The 15,399-nt window shown below is 32.4% G+C and overlaps 1 long non-coding RNA gene across 1 annotated transcript in view; it reads right to left on the bottom strand.

Annotated features, from left to right (window-relative positions):
* Positions 1 to 15,399, bottom strand: part of LOC143679362 (uncharacterized) — a 177,933-nt gene that overhangs the window by 98,251 nt on the left and 64,283 nt on the right. Inside the window, exons 3-4 of the long non-coding RNA XR_013173686.1 lie at positions 15,200 to 15,345; positions 15,041 to 15,098 (exon numbers count right to left, since the gene is read on the bottom strand). This is a non-coding gene — a long non-coding RNA (uncharacterized LOC143679362). The remainder of the gene's footprint in view (positions 1 to 15,040; positions 15,099 to 15,199; positions 15,346 to 15,399) is intronic.

Below are 15,399 nucleotides of genomic sequence, written 5' to 3'. Positions count from 1 at the left end.
TTTTTTCTAGTGTGATTTAAAAGCATTTTCTGCTGATGTGATTCACACTCAAAAAATTCTGCTACATGTCTTTTACAACAGGTTTTTAGGGAAGAATCTATATAAATTGAAAACAATGATTTTAAGAGAGAAAAACACCACCCTTTGGGCCCACTAAAAATGCTTCTCAATTTTGCTACTACAATGAAAATTCCAACTCATGCTCAGTAAAAGTTGTCCTTGAAGTAGCCTTTCATTGTGGCAGATGGCATTCAATTTGATCATTTCTAAGTGAGATAACAATTTGTCTCCCTAAATGATGAGAATGCTGACAACATAGAAAGCACAAAGTCAAGTATTTACGAATTGAACACACAATGATGTGGAATGAATGTACTCAAAGTTGCTTATTATGAAACTACTGTCACTAGGCCCAGCAAAAGAACTGTTCAAGACTTTTCTTGTTAAGTGCTATGCAATTGATATTTAGGCTTATTTGTAAGTAGAGTGGACCACACATCATAGAGCTGAGAGAACAGAAGTCCAGCAAATGTTTAAGGCTTATGGAGTCAATTGTGCAATCATCTGATAATTAACCAATGTCTGGATTGGACATTCTCAAAGAATATGACCCAGAGACAGAAGCATAGAGTACAGTAAGAACTTTTGAAAGAAAAACATTCTCTAAATTTCCTTAAACATTCATTATTTGGTTTGATTAAAGTGAATAATTCTCTGTGAATATAAGTTTGATTCTTTCATTTGCATTTTCCATACATGGTATTGCACAACTTAATTCAAACCATGTTTAGCAGAACACTTTGGCCTGGTCTACCATGTTCAACCTGTTCACATTTCAGGAATAGATTACCAATGCCTTGGCGTTTTTTAATACTTGTTCTTATTTTGATGTAGCACCTTCTCTCTTTTCAACCTAAAATTTTCCCTTATATATTATATTATATTATTCATATTAATATGTATATAGCAGAACATATTATTAAAAAGCTTCAGTGAATATGAATGGTCAGTTTAGATATGTATTTTTATATCTATGTTAAGAGAACTTTGTGTCCTTTAAATATCTTAATAGTCAATCAGGAAGCACATTTAAACTAAGGCTCTTTTTATATCTATATCTTAATAAGTCATAATAGATCATTATATGATCTTGTTAAATAAGGAAGAGTCTGGGTGAACAACAGAAGCAAAGAATAATTAAAATAGACAATGCTGATTTTTAATTTTCTCTTTCTTTCTCTTCCTCTTTTCCTTTTAATATGCTTATTTTACAACTATATTTAGATAACCTACATAATAAAAATAATACATCAATGGAAAATCCAATTTCTTATATAAAGAACACCAAAAAGTCATGAGAAGTAACTTATTCAACACAAACCTATTTTTTTTCAAAGATCCATAATATAAAGGCAAAATGTAATATAAATATAACTCATCATCCCACAGATGGTCCTATTAATGAAAACCAGTTTTGTTCCATTAGTTCAGTAATATTATTTTTGTATAAATACAAAAATTAACCAGAAGGTAATTTAACTTTCATAAGAATGCAGCTCTGTTACTAGCCTTTCTTCTATAAGTAGGGTATAATTTTACTTTAAGTGATTAGATTTGTTGGGTCATGACACTATATTATATAAATTTACTCCTCCAAGCTGTAAGAATCATTACCTTGAATTTGAAAATATTCACATTGATACAACACCCTTAGGCCATTGTGCAGTGATACTTAGCAGTTTTATTCTAAATATAGTAATTTATTAAGTTGGACAAATATTAGGTTACAACCAAATTAGGAAATGGTTTATATCATCAATAATATTATTTTCCAAAAGGTACTTAATTGTTCACAAGGCATAAGATATTATTAATTTTCATGAACACAGTTATGATGCCTGTATCACTATGGAAACTTCAGATTATTTATAGTCTTGTTTTCCTTCTAGCATTATAAATCAATATTAATTAGCAATCTCCTGTGTGATGAAGTTCATGATCTGATCATTTATAAAAATTATTCTGTTCACTTAAGAAGCAATTAGATTCTTTATTTATACATTTTTTAGATTATCTTTTCCTGTCCTTCTAAATTAAAATTACTTACCAATCTGCAGTATGCTTGGGTTCATGAGTTGGCCATTTGCAAAATTAAAGACTTTCTGTAGTTCAGTTAGACTATTTTTCATCCCATCGTAAATTAGAGCTATATGAACATTAGTTGATCATATTTATGCTGTTTTTAGTCATGATAAATAGAGAATATATAATGCATATTGAACACAATGGAATGGAATATTATAAAATATAAATTTTATTTATCTCTAAATAAAATTTTATTTATCTCTAAATAAAATTCAGCATGTAACTGAAATTCACTTGAAGAAACACTCTATTCTTATTCCTTCTTTTGAATAACCAAGGAGAATACATAATGCAAGAGTGCAATGGAGCAGGATTAATCAAGTTAAAGTTTACGAATATTGACTGTCAATTTGTTTTAACAATTTTATTATAAAAAGGTCTTCAATTTAGTAGCTACTTTAAAATGAAAACAAACTAATGTCTTGCTATATGTTTAAATTAAGCATGCTATTTTGGCTTTGACATATCCAAAATAAGAACATTATTCAACTGCAGCACAACTTGTCTATGTATCAGCTAAAACTACTGGAGCTTAGTGTCCTCTGTAGACACGGAACTCAATTACCTGATGAATGGAAAGGTGACTGTTTTCACTGACTTGAAAGGGCATATGCAATAATTAAAAATTTGTTTTAAAAAACTGAACTTGCCCTTTTGAACTTGACTTGACAAAATGATGATGGAAGCAGTCTTTAATGGAATTGCATTTGGCCACCTGGGGTAAGACCTTAGGAAAAGTTCCTCTACTCCTTTGTTTTTAACAACTGTTTCCATTACACAGAGGTCTTTTTATTCATATTTTTACAGAAGATTAACGCTTGTTAAATTTCAAGTCTTGTACAAATTTACCCAGTTCTCCCTTTTTTGATAGAAATATAGAACAGAAGTTAAACTGCTATAGATTACCATTTCCACCTCCACCACCATTTATTATATTAATGAATCAAATGCAGCATTTGTTTGCAGGTTTTTAAGCATGAAAGTTAGTGATAATATGGAATCAACTTTACTTGATTAAGAAATCTCATATACAATAGTTTCTAAATAGTATGTATAAAAACTCTCTCGTTTAATGGGGACTAATGCATATATAAATGTAATTGCCTGTGTTTGGTGGTTATCATCACTGAAAAAAGGTATAGTTTAGAACAAACACTGCAGAACACATTTCATATTATGGAAAGAACATAGAATGTATGGCCATGCAATTACAAAGTCAGAAAGGTCTCTATATCTACAGATAACTTCAAAAAATTGAATATTTCTAAACCTGTCATATGCAGCAAGAGTGTCGTGAATGCCTAATTCTCAGATAATAATGAAAAGCTCCCAAGGCTGTAAAGTTGTACTGAGTGCCTGCCCCGTAATAGCAGGGAGTTGCTCCTTAATGTCAGATTAATGTATAATGGAAAAATTACTCTGATTTTCTAATGTGTAGAGGTGATGGGTTCTAAAAGCTGAAATAAGAAAGGAAACAAAACCTATTATTACATGCCAAAGCCCTCCTAGGTCCTATTTCATCAATAAGAATATTTCAGTAGTATCCATAAGATGAAGATATTTTAAGAATGATATTTAGGAACTATGTGTTCATAAATAAAAATACAGAGATGCAGAAAAAATATATAGGCTCCATTTTTTGGCATGGATGCTTACTAACACAAAGGTGTTCTTGGTATACAATTGTGTAAAGAGTAAACACAATATAAGTGCAGAGATTTTGCCATGCCTGATTATAAGGATTGCTCAGTTCTCTTTCTCTCTCCTGCTGTTCCTTTTGCCTGTAGTGAATCCATCTCAGTCCCATCACCACAAGTTTACTAGTTAAATCTCCTTTGATCCATTAAGTTTCAAGTTAGGAATTTGTCTTTAAAACATTTTCAGATGTCCCCAAGAAGAATGAAGTGCTATTTTGAATATTATTCAATTATAGTTATGATGATTAATTCTCAACTTTGAATTCTCTGATGTCTGGCACACATACAAATCACAGACTCTTAACTTTGTATTGATAAACAATAAAGAGAAGAATATAGGCGGGTGAGTAAGGAGATAAGAGACAATAGAGACTCTTTAGTAGAGACCACCCCATGACTACTCAATACCCATGCAAATCCTTCTATCCACATTTAAATTTCCATACAGCTATATCAATATCATGTTTATTCCTTAAAAGGATGCAACTATCCTACATGCAAATGAAAGAAGTAGTTATTATCTCAAAAAAAGGACACATGAGGTCATATCAATTATTGTAATATCTTCTGAAGATAACTTCTTTTGTAGGTTAATTACATTGCTGCCTTGATATTCTATAAAGAGTAGATATTGTATTTTAGCATCATTACCAGATCCTTTCCTCATCTGACCATCATTAAAAGGTTGTGAACTGGCTTAGTTCTGGATCATGCCTTATTGGTTAATTGCATTACTGCCTTGATAGTCAATAAAGATTAAGTATTATATTTTAACACCACTACCAGACCCTCTCTTCATATTACCATTATTAAAATGTTGTGAACTGGTTTACTGCTGGATCACTCTCTATTGTAGTCTGTATTCATGAGACTCACAGTTTTCTAATTATAGATTCAAGAAATAGGCTTTCCATCCAGAGACATCATCATTAATTCTCAATCACTATTTATCCCTAGAAGTCAAAACACTGCAATTGTCACTCTGACCCTACTGACCATTACCATCACTGCATCTGCTACTGCAAGATATAAATCTAACCCATTGAAATGAAAGGCCCATGTCAATTGTTGAATCTGCCAACATCTCCCATTCCTGCAAAAACAGGCACCACAAAGCTTTGCGAGAAAGATGAAGCTCTTCGCACCAACACACTTACAGAACTTGTTGAAGTTAATGTCTCTAAACCCTTCCATGTTATATATAATTGAGTGGTTGGAACATCATACATGATAAATCCACACCAAGCTACTATCTCCCCAAAGATGTGGATTTCTTCTTCTCCAGTATACCAGTGAAATTTTGGCAATCAATCTCATTGAATATAGGCCACTGTTGAGACCATGTTTCAGTAAATCAGCCAAGAAAACTGTTAGACACTCTAAACTGCTTAAAATGTTAAACTGGAATCTCTGCCACGTGGACTCATAAACACAAATTTTCTTAAGATGTTACATTATATCCTCCATCATCTAATACCCCAAGAATCCATCCTTATATATACTCTCTTGGTTTCTGCTAATATAAATTAGTATGATATAAATTTGCAAATCTTTTGGTGTGTAAACTATCTAATTCAATATCATTCTTAGTACATTTTTCCCAGGAGCATTTGACGTTGGCTCCAATTATGAATCTAGTAGAAGAAGGGTGATGAAGGTGGAGAATCAATAACCCTTGTAAAGTACTTGCATCAGGTAAGGCTATTACAGAAACCATAAGCAAGGGATTACTAGTATGTTCCTAGGCAGGAGGGGCTGCCTCTGTTGATAAGAGGCTTGAGTGTTTTACAAGTCTCTCAGATTCATTACAATCTATTCAAATGTCCTTATTCCTATGCTCTGTTTCCTAATCTTCTAAAATAATGTTCTACTTTTCACAAAAGTCACTGGGTGAGATTCTGAATTCTACAGAATTAGAATCAGAATATGCAGGAGTAGCATCATCATATAAGCTAACTTGTTTTCTGATCAAGCCTTGATCTGAAAGTTTAATCATCTGACATTATGATATTACTTTTCAGTAAGCTATCCAATACAGTCAGAAGCAGTCACCATATCCCATAATCCTTATAAGCATCATCAACCCTAACAGTCAAGTTCAGCCTTACCTTCATAATCACCTCATCCAAAGTAACAGGTGATATTTTATGTAACCGTTCTGCCTTTGCATACCTTGGCCTACCTGTATCTCATTTTCCAAATGTGATGTGTTCAGCACTTACAATCAGATCAGATAACCTTTCTCAGATTTCTCGGTATATGTATCTATTTGGGGGCTAGTAGTACACTTAGTAGTACATGTATTGGTTGATATCAGGTCATTACATCAGACACCACTCTTGCTATTTCAAGTAGAAAGGAAACTGAGTACAACTGTGGTGTCTGGAAGTAGAAGAGGGCAATTACACCAACATTAGGAAGTTGTTACCTACTCTGAACTCATGAGTCTACATGCCCTGATGAACTGCTGGAGATCACAGTGCTGCCTTTGCTGAAATTCTTCCACCCCATTGCTACTGAGTAGGAATCCAGGATCCTCCCCTCCAGCTATGCTGCTGCAACTGCTGCCAATGTAGTTGTAATTTGCAGCCCCCTGCAGTCACCCTCAGCTACCCTCTGAAGTTGTGGCTACTATCAAAGGAAACTCCGTAAGAACAGACATGGGATTTTTCTTTTCCTTCACCTTTCAAACTTTCACTTGTAACTTATTTTGTTACATACTACATATACAATTGTGGAGAGAGTTGCTATAAAGTGCATCACGGGGAACACAGTCTCAGGCACAACAGACACTTTCAGCAAATGACTGCTTTATTGCTTACACAGCACAAAGGGTTCAAAAGAACTGCAGAAAAGATGGCATCAAGGCTAGTCTCTCAGGGAGGCCAACTGCTCAGGTCAGGGATGGCAGCTCCTCAAGTCCACTTCAACTATGGGAGGAGAAACAAATCTGTCCTTGGAGGGTGAGGAATTTACACAGCCCAGGAGGTGGGGTCCCTCTCAATGAGAGTTTCCACTCTGGTAAGTATCTGGGGCTGCTTATTTCTGGTTTCTAGGTTCAAGGAATGGTCAGGACTTTTCATTAGACCTAACATCTCCCATGGGTTGTGGAATAGAAAAAACTGAAACATTAGTGTACAATAAAAAAGGAGGGTGTGGTGGTGAGGGGGACATAAGCAAGGGCTGGAAGATGATTGCTGAGAGTGTATCTGTGACTTTCTTCCAGCAATAATATATTTTTTGCCTTTTGAAATAGGCAAGAAAAGTATAAATATATATATTTAAAATGATGGACACAAAGTTCAAGTGAACTATTTTAAAGAAGAAAGGATTCATGTGGGAGACCCGGGTTTGATTCCTGGACCATGCACCACCCACCTCCAAAAAAAAAAAAAAAAAGAAAAAAGGAATTTTATATATATATATATATGAGGCATTATGGTAAAAAGTAATTTTCATGAAGTTTGTCTTAAATTGGAAGGAAGAAACATGGATTTTATATACATGAGCATCAGACTATTGTGAGCAAAATCTATAATAGTTACCTCTTTTTCACAGAGTACTGTTTCTGAAAGTGACATCAGAACGATCACCATCACATCATCAAATAAGATGATGCTATTTGTACCTCTTGTATCTATCTATTTGAAAGTGATATTTTCTCAATAGAAATTATATCTGTGAAGATGCTTTACCAACTAAAGGAGAATAGAAAGTTTGTGTTGAATGATTATTTACAGCTCAGTAGTAGAATCTCTGAAATTCTCAAGAAATTTACAATTAATTCTTGTCTGAAAGAATAATGTAGACACAAATACTGCAGATTCTCATTTTCTTCTTACAGAAGAGAGGCATTACTTCTAAAGGAAATATTTTAAAAACATACGTATACAATGACATTGCATAGGGAAGATTACAAGATTATGTAAAATTACAATGTAAAAGCAATTGTTTTAAAAGTTGACTAATAGAAAAGTTCATCAAATATCTTTTTTCTTGTCATACAAGACAGTTTAGTTACCAAATGTCATCGCTGACAGTTTTCAAGAGTCCAAACACTTTTAAGATCAGTAGATAGGTCAGTTTTCATAAAAACAACTGTAAATTTTGAAATAAAAAATCTGTAGGATTTCCTGCAAATCTAAGCAAAGAGTTGGTACCCAAACATCTATGAAAAAGTTTAATGTCAGGAAGCTCCACAAATAGATAACTATAGACTCCCCCCAAATTTGAAAAACACCACCATCCAAAATTTAATTTATCCTGATATATTCTACTAAGTGTTTGGCACAATACTTCTGAGAGTAACATTTATCCAATAATTATGTAACATCTGGTTATTATATGTCAACTTTATTTTGCTTTTAATTTTATAGATACATGTTTTGTAATCATTCTTTTCTTAATGTTTACCTTAGGTTTTTCCATTATCTTCTTTTTTGTACCCCTATTGGATTGGATTGCTTTTCTAATGACTTTATCTTACCTTATTCTTAGTTGTATATATAAGATATTTAGCAAGAAATATTTAGAATGATCAATAGCATAAAGATACACGTTAGATGTCATGAATGTTTCGAAGATAAGTGGATCCACTCCCCACAATCACCATAAGGATATGCAGGCTAGAACGGAAATGTGATGAGTACAGAGAATACTATATAGCAGATTAGAATAAGGTAAGTGCCAAAATGCTAAAGAGGAAAGATATTTTCAAGATCGTCTGGCCCAACCTTCTCTGAACCAATAGGGAAATACTCAGTAAATAGTTAGCCTGACTCAATATTACACAGAATATCCAAATGACATTAACAGCTATATTCATTCAAAAAATCCCTCACTATGTGAAGTTATAACTTAACTCCCATCTATCTCAAGATGGATAGATATTACAGGCAGAGGTAGTTAAAGAGAAAATGGCAACACTGAAATCACAAAAGTTGAAAATCAGATATTTTTGGTCAAACGTGCAAAATTCAGTTTAAATGGTAGAATTAAAAGTGGTATAAGGGTGAAGAAATGTGATAATGATATTATCAAGTACTTAAGGATTTTAAAAACTTTTTATTAAACAATATGATGAATGTGAAAATAAAGAATGCAAAAGTCAAGAGATAATTTGTAAATCATCTAAGTTCATAATTTACAAATTGTTTGAAGATCTGCCACTTACTAACTCTGCTTCATAGGAAAAAATCACTTATTCTCTGACTCAAATTCCTTATTTGAAATATAAGATGTTTAATGACTACCTAAAAAAGCTTTTTAAAGAATTAAATGACATCTTCTGCTTGAAAGTGCTTCAGAAATTATTGTATTGTTTCAATTGGTTATTATATGTATGATTCATAAGCTATTACCACTATTAACAACTATAAAACCTATCAGTGTATACTTTACTGAGGACGCAATCAACAATGCTTGTTTCTCTGACTTTGATAAATGATTTCTTTTTAGTGTGCAAGTTACTTGGTTCTGTAATGTGTTATAGGGAATACAAAAGATATGTATATAAAGTAATCTACCATTTATAGTTATAATTGACCAAGTTTATGAGTATATAATTTTCAGGTCTCAACTCCATAGTACTAATTTTATTTTTAATTTGCAAAGAGTACTTAAAATCCTGGAAGGCTGATAAAAATTTTTATAATGTAGTTCATTAAGAAAAAAGTTTAAAGTACATAAATTTGTTGTTATTGCTTTTTTTTTATTTTTGGCATATAAAAAGTAGAGAAATCGTTGGAGCACATTAATATGATTCCACACATGCAGATCACTTTGTTCCTAGCAGCTTGAACTCTCAAGTACTGAAAGAAAACAGAGAAAACTGATTTTGAAATGCATGAAACTCTTTGGGCTAGATTAAAGATAAAGAGTAATGATCTGAAAACAATGGTCTTTAGGTAAGAACTGGAGTACATACAACAAAATATGAAAGGGGAACTTTTGGCATCTGATTTGTCTCTGATCAGCTATATTTTATGTTGAGGCAGACAGAGAAAAATACCTAGATAAACTAATGTGAATGGGGACAGGTGCCGCAAAGAAATATCCAAGGTAACTCCATATAGTAATTTTTGGATGAAAATGACAAAAAAGGTAAGTGTTTCATAGTCTGGATGCCTATATTTCCATGGAAAGGAATTTTACACAAAGAAATAGCATGTCAACTTTCTAGAAAAAAGCAGTTAATATTTATTTAAGTCATCTGAAAGGCTACAAACACACATACAATTTATAAATCTTCATATATTTCTGAAACATAAGGATACACATACACACACAGATGCACACATACAGAGGCTTAGAAAGGTTCAGTAACTTATTTGAAGTCCACAGATAAGTCTTCATAGAAGATTTCAGAGTATTAAGCTACAGAAACTTGTTCCTCCACAAAAACAATTCTAAACTTGCCAGAACCAACAGAATGAACTACTTAATAATGCTGGAGTTTATTTGAATACTTGCAGAATCAAGTGGAATGCTTGATGAAGAAACTTTTATGAATTTCAGGGTTTTTCTTGCAGCTACCATGCCCAAGCACTTAACAGGTGGCTGTGAGGACTGTGGCCACATTCCTGGTGTGGCTTGCTGGTTCCAGATTAGGCAATAAGACCTTGTACTTCCAAAATAGAAGTTGTGTGTTTTTATTTGCTTCGTGGTTTACTAACAGACTTGTATAGAGGTTGGCCAAAATGCAACATACTAAAACTAAGGCGTTGTAGCAAAGGCACTGCTCAGAGGGAAATTAATAGCTCTGAACACCTGCATTAAAAAGAAAGAGCTAAAATTAATGACCTAACTATATACCTTAAGGGACTGACAAAGAAGAGCAAAAACCTAAAATCAGCAGAAGGAAGAATGTAAAAAAGATTTCAACATAATAAATGAAATAGAGAATAGAAAAACAATAGAAGAGAATCAACATATCCAAAAGTTAGTTCTTTGAAAACATCAGTCAAATTGATAAATCTTCAACTACGTTGACTGAGGAAAAAAAAGACGGGACACAGCACTAAAATGAGGAATTAAAGTAGAGATATTACTACTGAAATTACAGAAATTAAAAGGATTTCATAAGAGAAAACTATGAATAATTGTACACCAACAAAGTAGATACTCTAGATGAATGGACAAGTTCTTAGAAACACGCAAATTACCAAACTGATTCAAGTGTAAATAGAAGATCTCAACAGATACATAACAAGTAAAGAGATTGGTCAGCAACCAAAATCCTCTGAATAAAAAAAAGTCCAGGACCACAGTTTCAGTGGTGAATTCTACTAAAACACTCAAAGAGGAATTAACATGAATCCTCCTCAAAATTTCTCCCCCAAATTGAATAGAATGGAACACTTACTAACACATTCTAAGAAGCCAGCATTAACCTGATACCAAAGTCTAACAAAGCACCAGAAAAGAACAGTGCAGATCTATAACCCTCATAAAATATAGACTCAGAAAAACTATGCAAAATACCCGCAAACAGAATCCAATAGTATATTAAAAAGATTATACACTATGGCCAAGTGAGATTTACTCCAAGGTGGTTCAATATAAGACAATCCATCAATGTAATAATTCATATGAATAGAATGAAGGACAAAAACCATGTCATCATCTCAATAAAGACACATACACAAAACAGCATTTGACAAAATTCAGTACACTTGTATGATAAAACCACTCAGAAATTTAGAATTAGAAGATAATTTTCTTAACATGATAAAGAACATCAGTGAAAAACACAGAGCTAACATCATACTCAATGATGAAAGACTAAACACTTTCCTTCTAAGATCAGAAACACGACAAGGATGCCTAATTTCATCATTGCTATTACATATTAAATTGGAAATCCTTTTCAGAGTGACCAGACAAAGAAAAGAAATAAAAGTTATTGAAATTGGAAAGGAAGAAATACAACTATTTCTATTTGTAGATGTCCATATATAGAAAATCCAAAAGAAAGAGTGAGCATGTGCGTGCACATGCACACACCACACACATATATACATGCTTCATTAGAGTTAATAAAGAAATTCAGCAAAGTAGCAGGGTACAAGAAATGACATTCAAAACTAAGTTGTGTTTCCATATACCAGAAATGAACAACCCAAAAAGTAAATTAAGAAAACAATTACATTGTAATAGCATCCAAAAGATTAAAATAACTAGGAATAAATTAGACCAAGAAGATGAAAGGCTTATACATTGAAAATTACAAAACACTGCTGAAAGAAATTAAAGAAGCCATAGTTAGGTGAAAAGATATCCTGCAAGTTTGTGAATTGGAAGACTTAATATTGTTAAGATGTTAATACTCCCTAAAGTGATCTAAAAATTTAATGCATTCTCTATGAAATGAAATTTCCAGCAGTTTTTTTTTTTTTGGCAGAAATGCAAAAGCTGATCCTGAAATAAATAAACAACCAAATAAGGCTTGAAATGGAAAAACAAAATCGGAGGACTCATACTCCACAATTAAAGAACTTACCACAAAGATATGCAGTGTGGTACGTGCACAAGGATAGACCTATTAACAAATGCAATACACCTGAGAGTATAAACCTAAGAGTTATAAACCTAAGCTTCTGTGGCTTATTTATTTTAAATCAGAGGTCCATGACCATTCAATGGAGAAAGAATTGTCTTTTCAATGAATAGTGCTAGGAAAACTGGGTAAAACATGCAAAAGAATGAAGTTGCTACACATACCTAATTCCATATACAAGTAATGTACTCAGAATTGATCAATGACATAAATATAAAAGTTAAAAACATAGTGTTGGCAATGAATTCTTGAGGTATTACCTTGGATTTGGCAATAGAGTATTTTCTTGAGCAACAAAGAAAAATAGTTACATTGTATTTCACATACATTAGAAACTTTGGTGCTTAAAGAACATTATCAAGAAAGTGAAAAGATAACACATAGGATGGGAGAAAATAATTGCAAATTATTATATCTGATAAGAATCTATAATCTAAAATATATTTTAAAATCCTTACAACTCAACAAAATATAAACAACCCAATTAAAATTGGGCAAAGGACTTGAAGACACATTTCTCCAAAAATGTTATGCAAATTACTGATAAGCATAGGAAAAGATGTTCAAAATCATCAGTCATTAAGAAAATGTAAATCAAAATCACAATATAATACCACTTTGCACTCATTAAGATAAGCCTAATTTAAAAAAATTGGAAACTAACAAATGTTGGCAAGGATGCAGAGAAAATAGGAACCCTCAGACAATTCTGGTGGGAATATAAAATGGTTCAGCTCCTGTGGAAAGCAGGTTAGGGTTCCTCAAAGAATTAAACATGGAATTAGTGTATGATATAGTAATTCTATTCCTACATATATATTCAAGAGAAGTGAAAAGTTCTAGCAGGAACTCTTACAGATATGTTAATATAAGTATTATTCATAACAGCCAAAAGGCGTAAACAACCAAAATGTCCAACAATGAATGAATGGATAAACAAACTATGCTATATTCATACAATGAAATATTATTTACCCATCAAAACGAGTGAAGTTCTGACTCAGGCTACAAATTGGATGAATCTTTAAAGCAATATGCGAAGTGAAAGATGTCAGATATAAAAGATCACATGCTATATGATACCTTTTATATGAAATATCTTGAACAGAGAAATTCACGGAGACAAAAAACAGATTAGTGTTTACCAGGGGATGGTGGCAGGAATGGTGACTAACTGCTTAGTTAGTACAGGGTGTTCTTTCAGGTTGATGAAAAAGTTTTTAGACTACAGAGTGTCAACATTTATTTATTCAACATTATGAATACAATAAATTCCACAGAATTATATATTTAAAACTGTTTAATTTTAAAATGGTTAATATCTGAATTTCACCTCAATAAAAATAAAGTACACAATTAGTCAAGGGTTGCTGCCAAAGCTCACGGGTCTATCCAACATATAATCTCATAAAAGCTGCTAGTGTGGAATTCATAATGAAAATCTAATAATAGAAATATTCATCTAGGATTTGGGTAATGGTACAGAGCTAAAGTAAAAACAATATTGATATGGAAGTCCACACACATAAAGAATTGTAGAAGTTAGTAAAGAAGACAAAAGGAAAAGGATAGATCTAAGATACAGGGCCTCATCATATTATAATATTGACTGCTCGGTTAGGCAGAGTGTACACTTTTGTAGCATAGCTTAAAATATGTATGCAAAATATACTTTTTGAATTTCTACATTTTCTGTGACAGTTTCAACAAAGCTTAAAAGATTTGTAACATTACTAAATTGATGAATGGTAGTTTGTAATTCAACACTTAGAGGAAGCAACAATGGACAATCATACACCGGATTTAATTTTTACCAAAAAACCAGAACAGCATGGAGACAGAAAATTGAATGAAATGCAACAAGAAATAGTCAGATTGTCTCAGAAATTGCAAAAGTAAAATTAAGAATAATGTTCATCAGACCAAATATGCCTTTTAATTGAGCAAAAGAACTTTCCAAATGTTCAGATTACCGAAATCTTATTTCAAGAGAAATAATTCAAATAAATAAATAAATAACAAAACAAAAACAATTTTCAAATGGAATAAAGTTAGTTAAAATACTAATCTCTGACCAAATATTACACATATTCAAAAATGGATATAAAAGGTGTTATAGACATCATCATTCAAGTTATCCATTCATTTTACTATAATTTTTAAGACTGGTTCTTAAAAGACTATAGGCAGGGTATATGATCAAAAATTATAAAAAAAGAAAATAAAAGCATAAAAGTCACCCTATTAGAATAGAACTAGAAATCGAGACACAGAATCTCCTGACGTGTGTACACATTACAGAAAGAAAAAGCCATCTTATTTAGAAGCGCATATTTTTAGAGAATAATAATAAGGATTTATGAATTTTTTTGGATAGATGGTAATGACAGTAAGGTTTCTGTCATCTTTTCTATGTGAAAAGATCGTTGTTATTTGCAAAGCCAAATTTAGATGATTTGGATCATAGAGATAACTTACATTAATGATACTGATCCAATTTTGAATTAATTTGGGGGTTTAATAGTATTCCACAAGAAATATAATGATTTTTATATTTTCACTTGCAGATGGATCTGATTTTAGTTAGACTCCAACACAGAAATGACTACTAAGACAAAAATAAAATTTAAAAATCACAAACCTCTTTTTATCACCACGGTGGAGAAGAATATTCAGAACTCAGTAAAAGGACGCAGTTGCTGGAAGACATAAAACTTTCAGATCAGACAGGGTGAGCTAAGTTCTATAGCAATCAATCTCAAATATGTTAAATCTCAGCAAAAGAGAAGTCTCCTCTTACTCATGTCACAAAAATTGAGCAGATGAGCAGGTCCATAAGGCAACTTTCAGTCAAGATCCTGGCTGATGGAGCCTCTATTATCTTCCACATATGATTTTCTAGTTCTCCATAATCTTCTCCATCCCACAGAACTTGTTTTTATGGGCCTGAGGAGAAAGACATATTAGGAAGTAGGAGCTGATGTCAGAGATCTCTTGGCA

This window comes from Tamandua tetradactyla, chromosome 4 (genome assembly GCF_023851605.1).
Source record: "Tamandua tetradactyla isolate mTamTet1 chromosome 4, mTamTet1.pri, whole genome shotgun sequence".
Lineage (NCBI taxonomy): Eukaryota > Metazoa > Chordata > Mammalia > Pilosa > Myrmecophagidae > Tamandua > Tamandua tetradactyla.
This window is presented reverse-complemented; position numbering and strand designations above follow the sequence as displayed.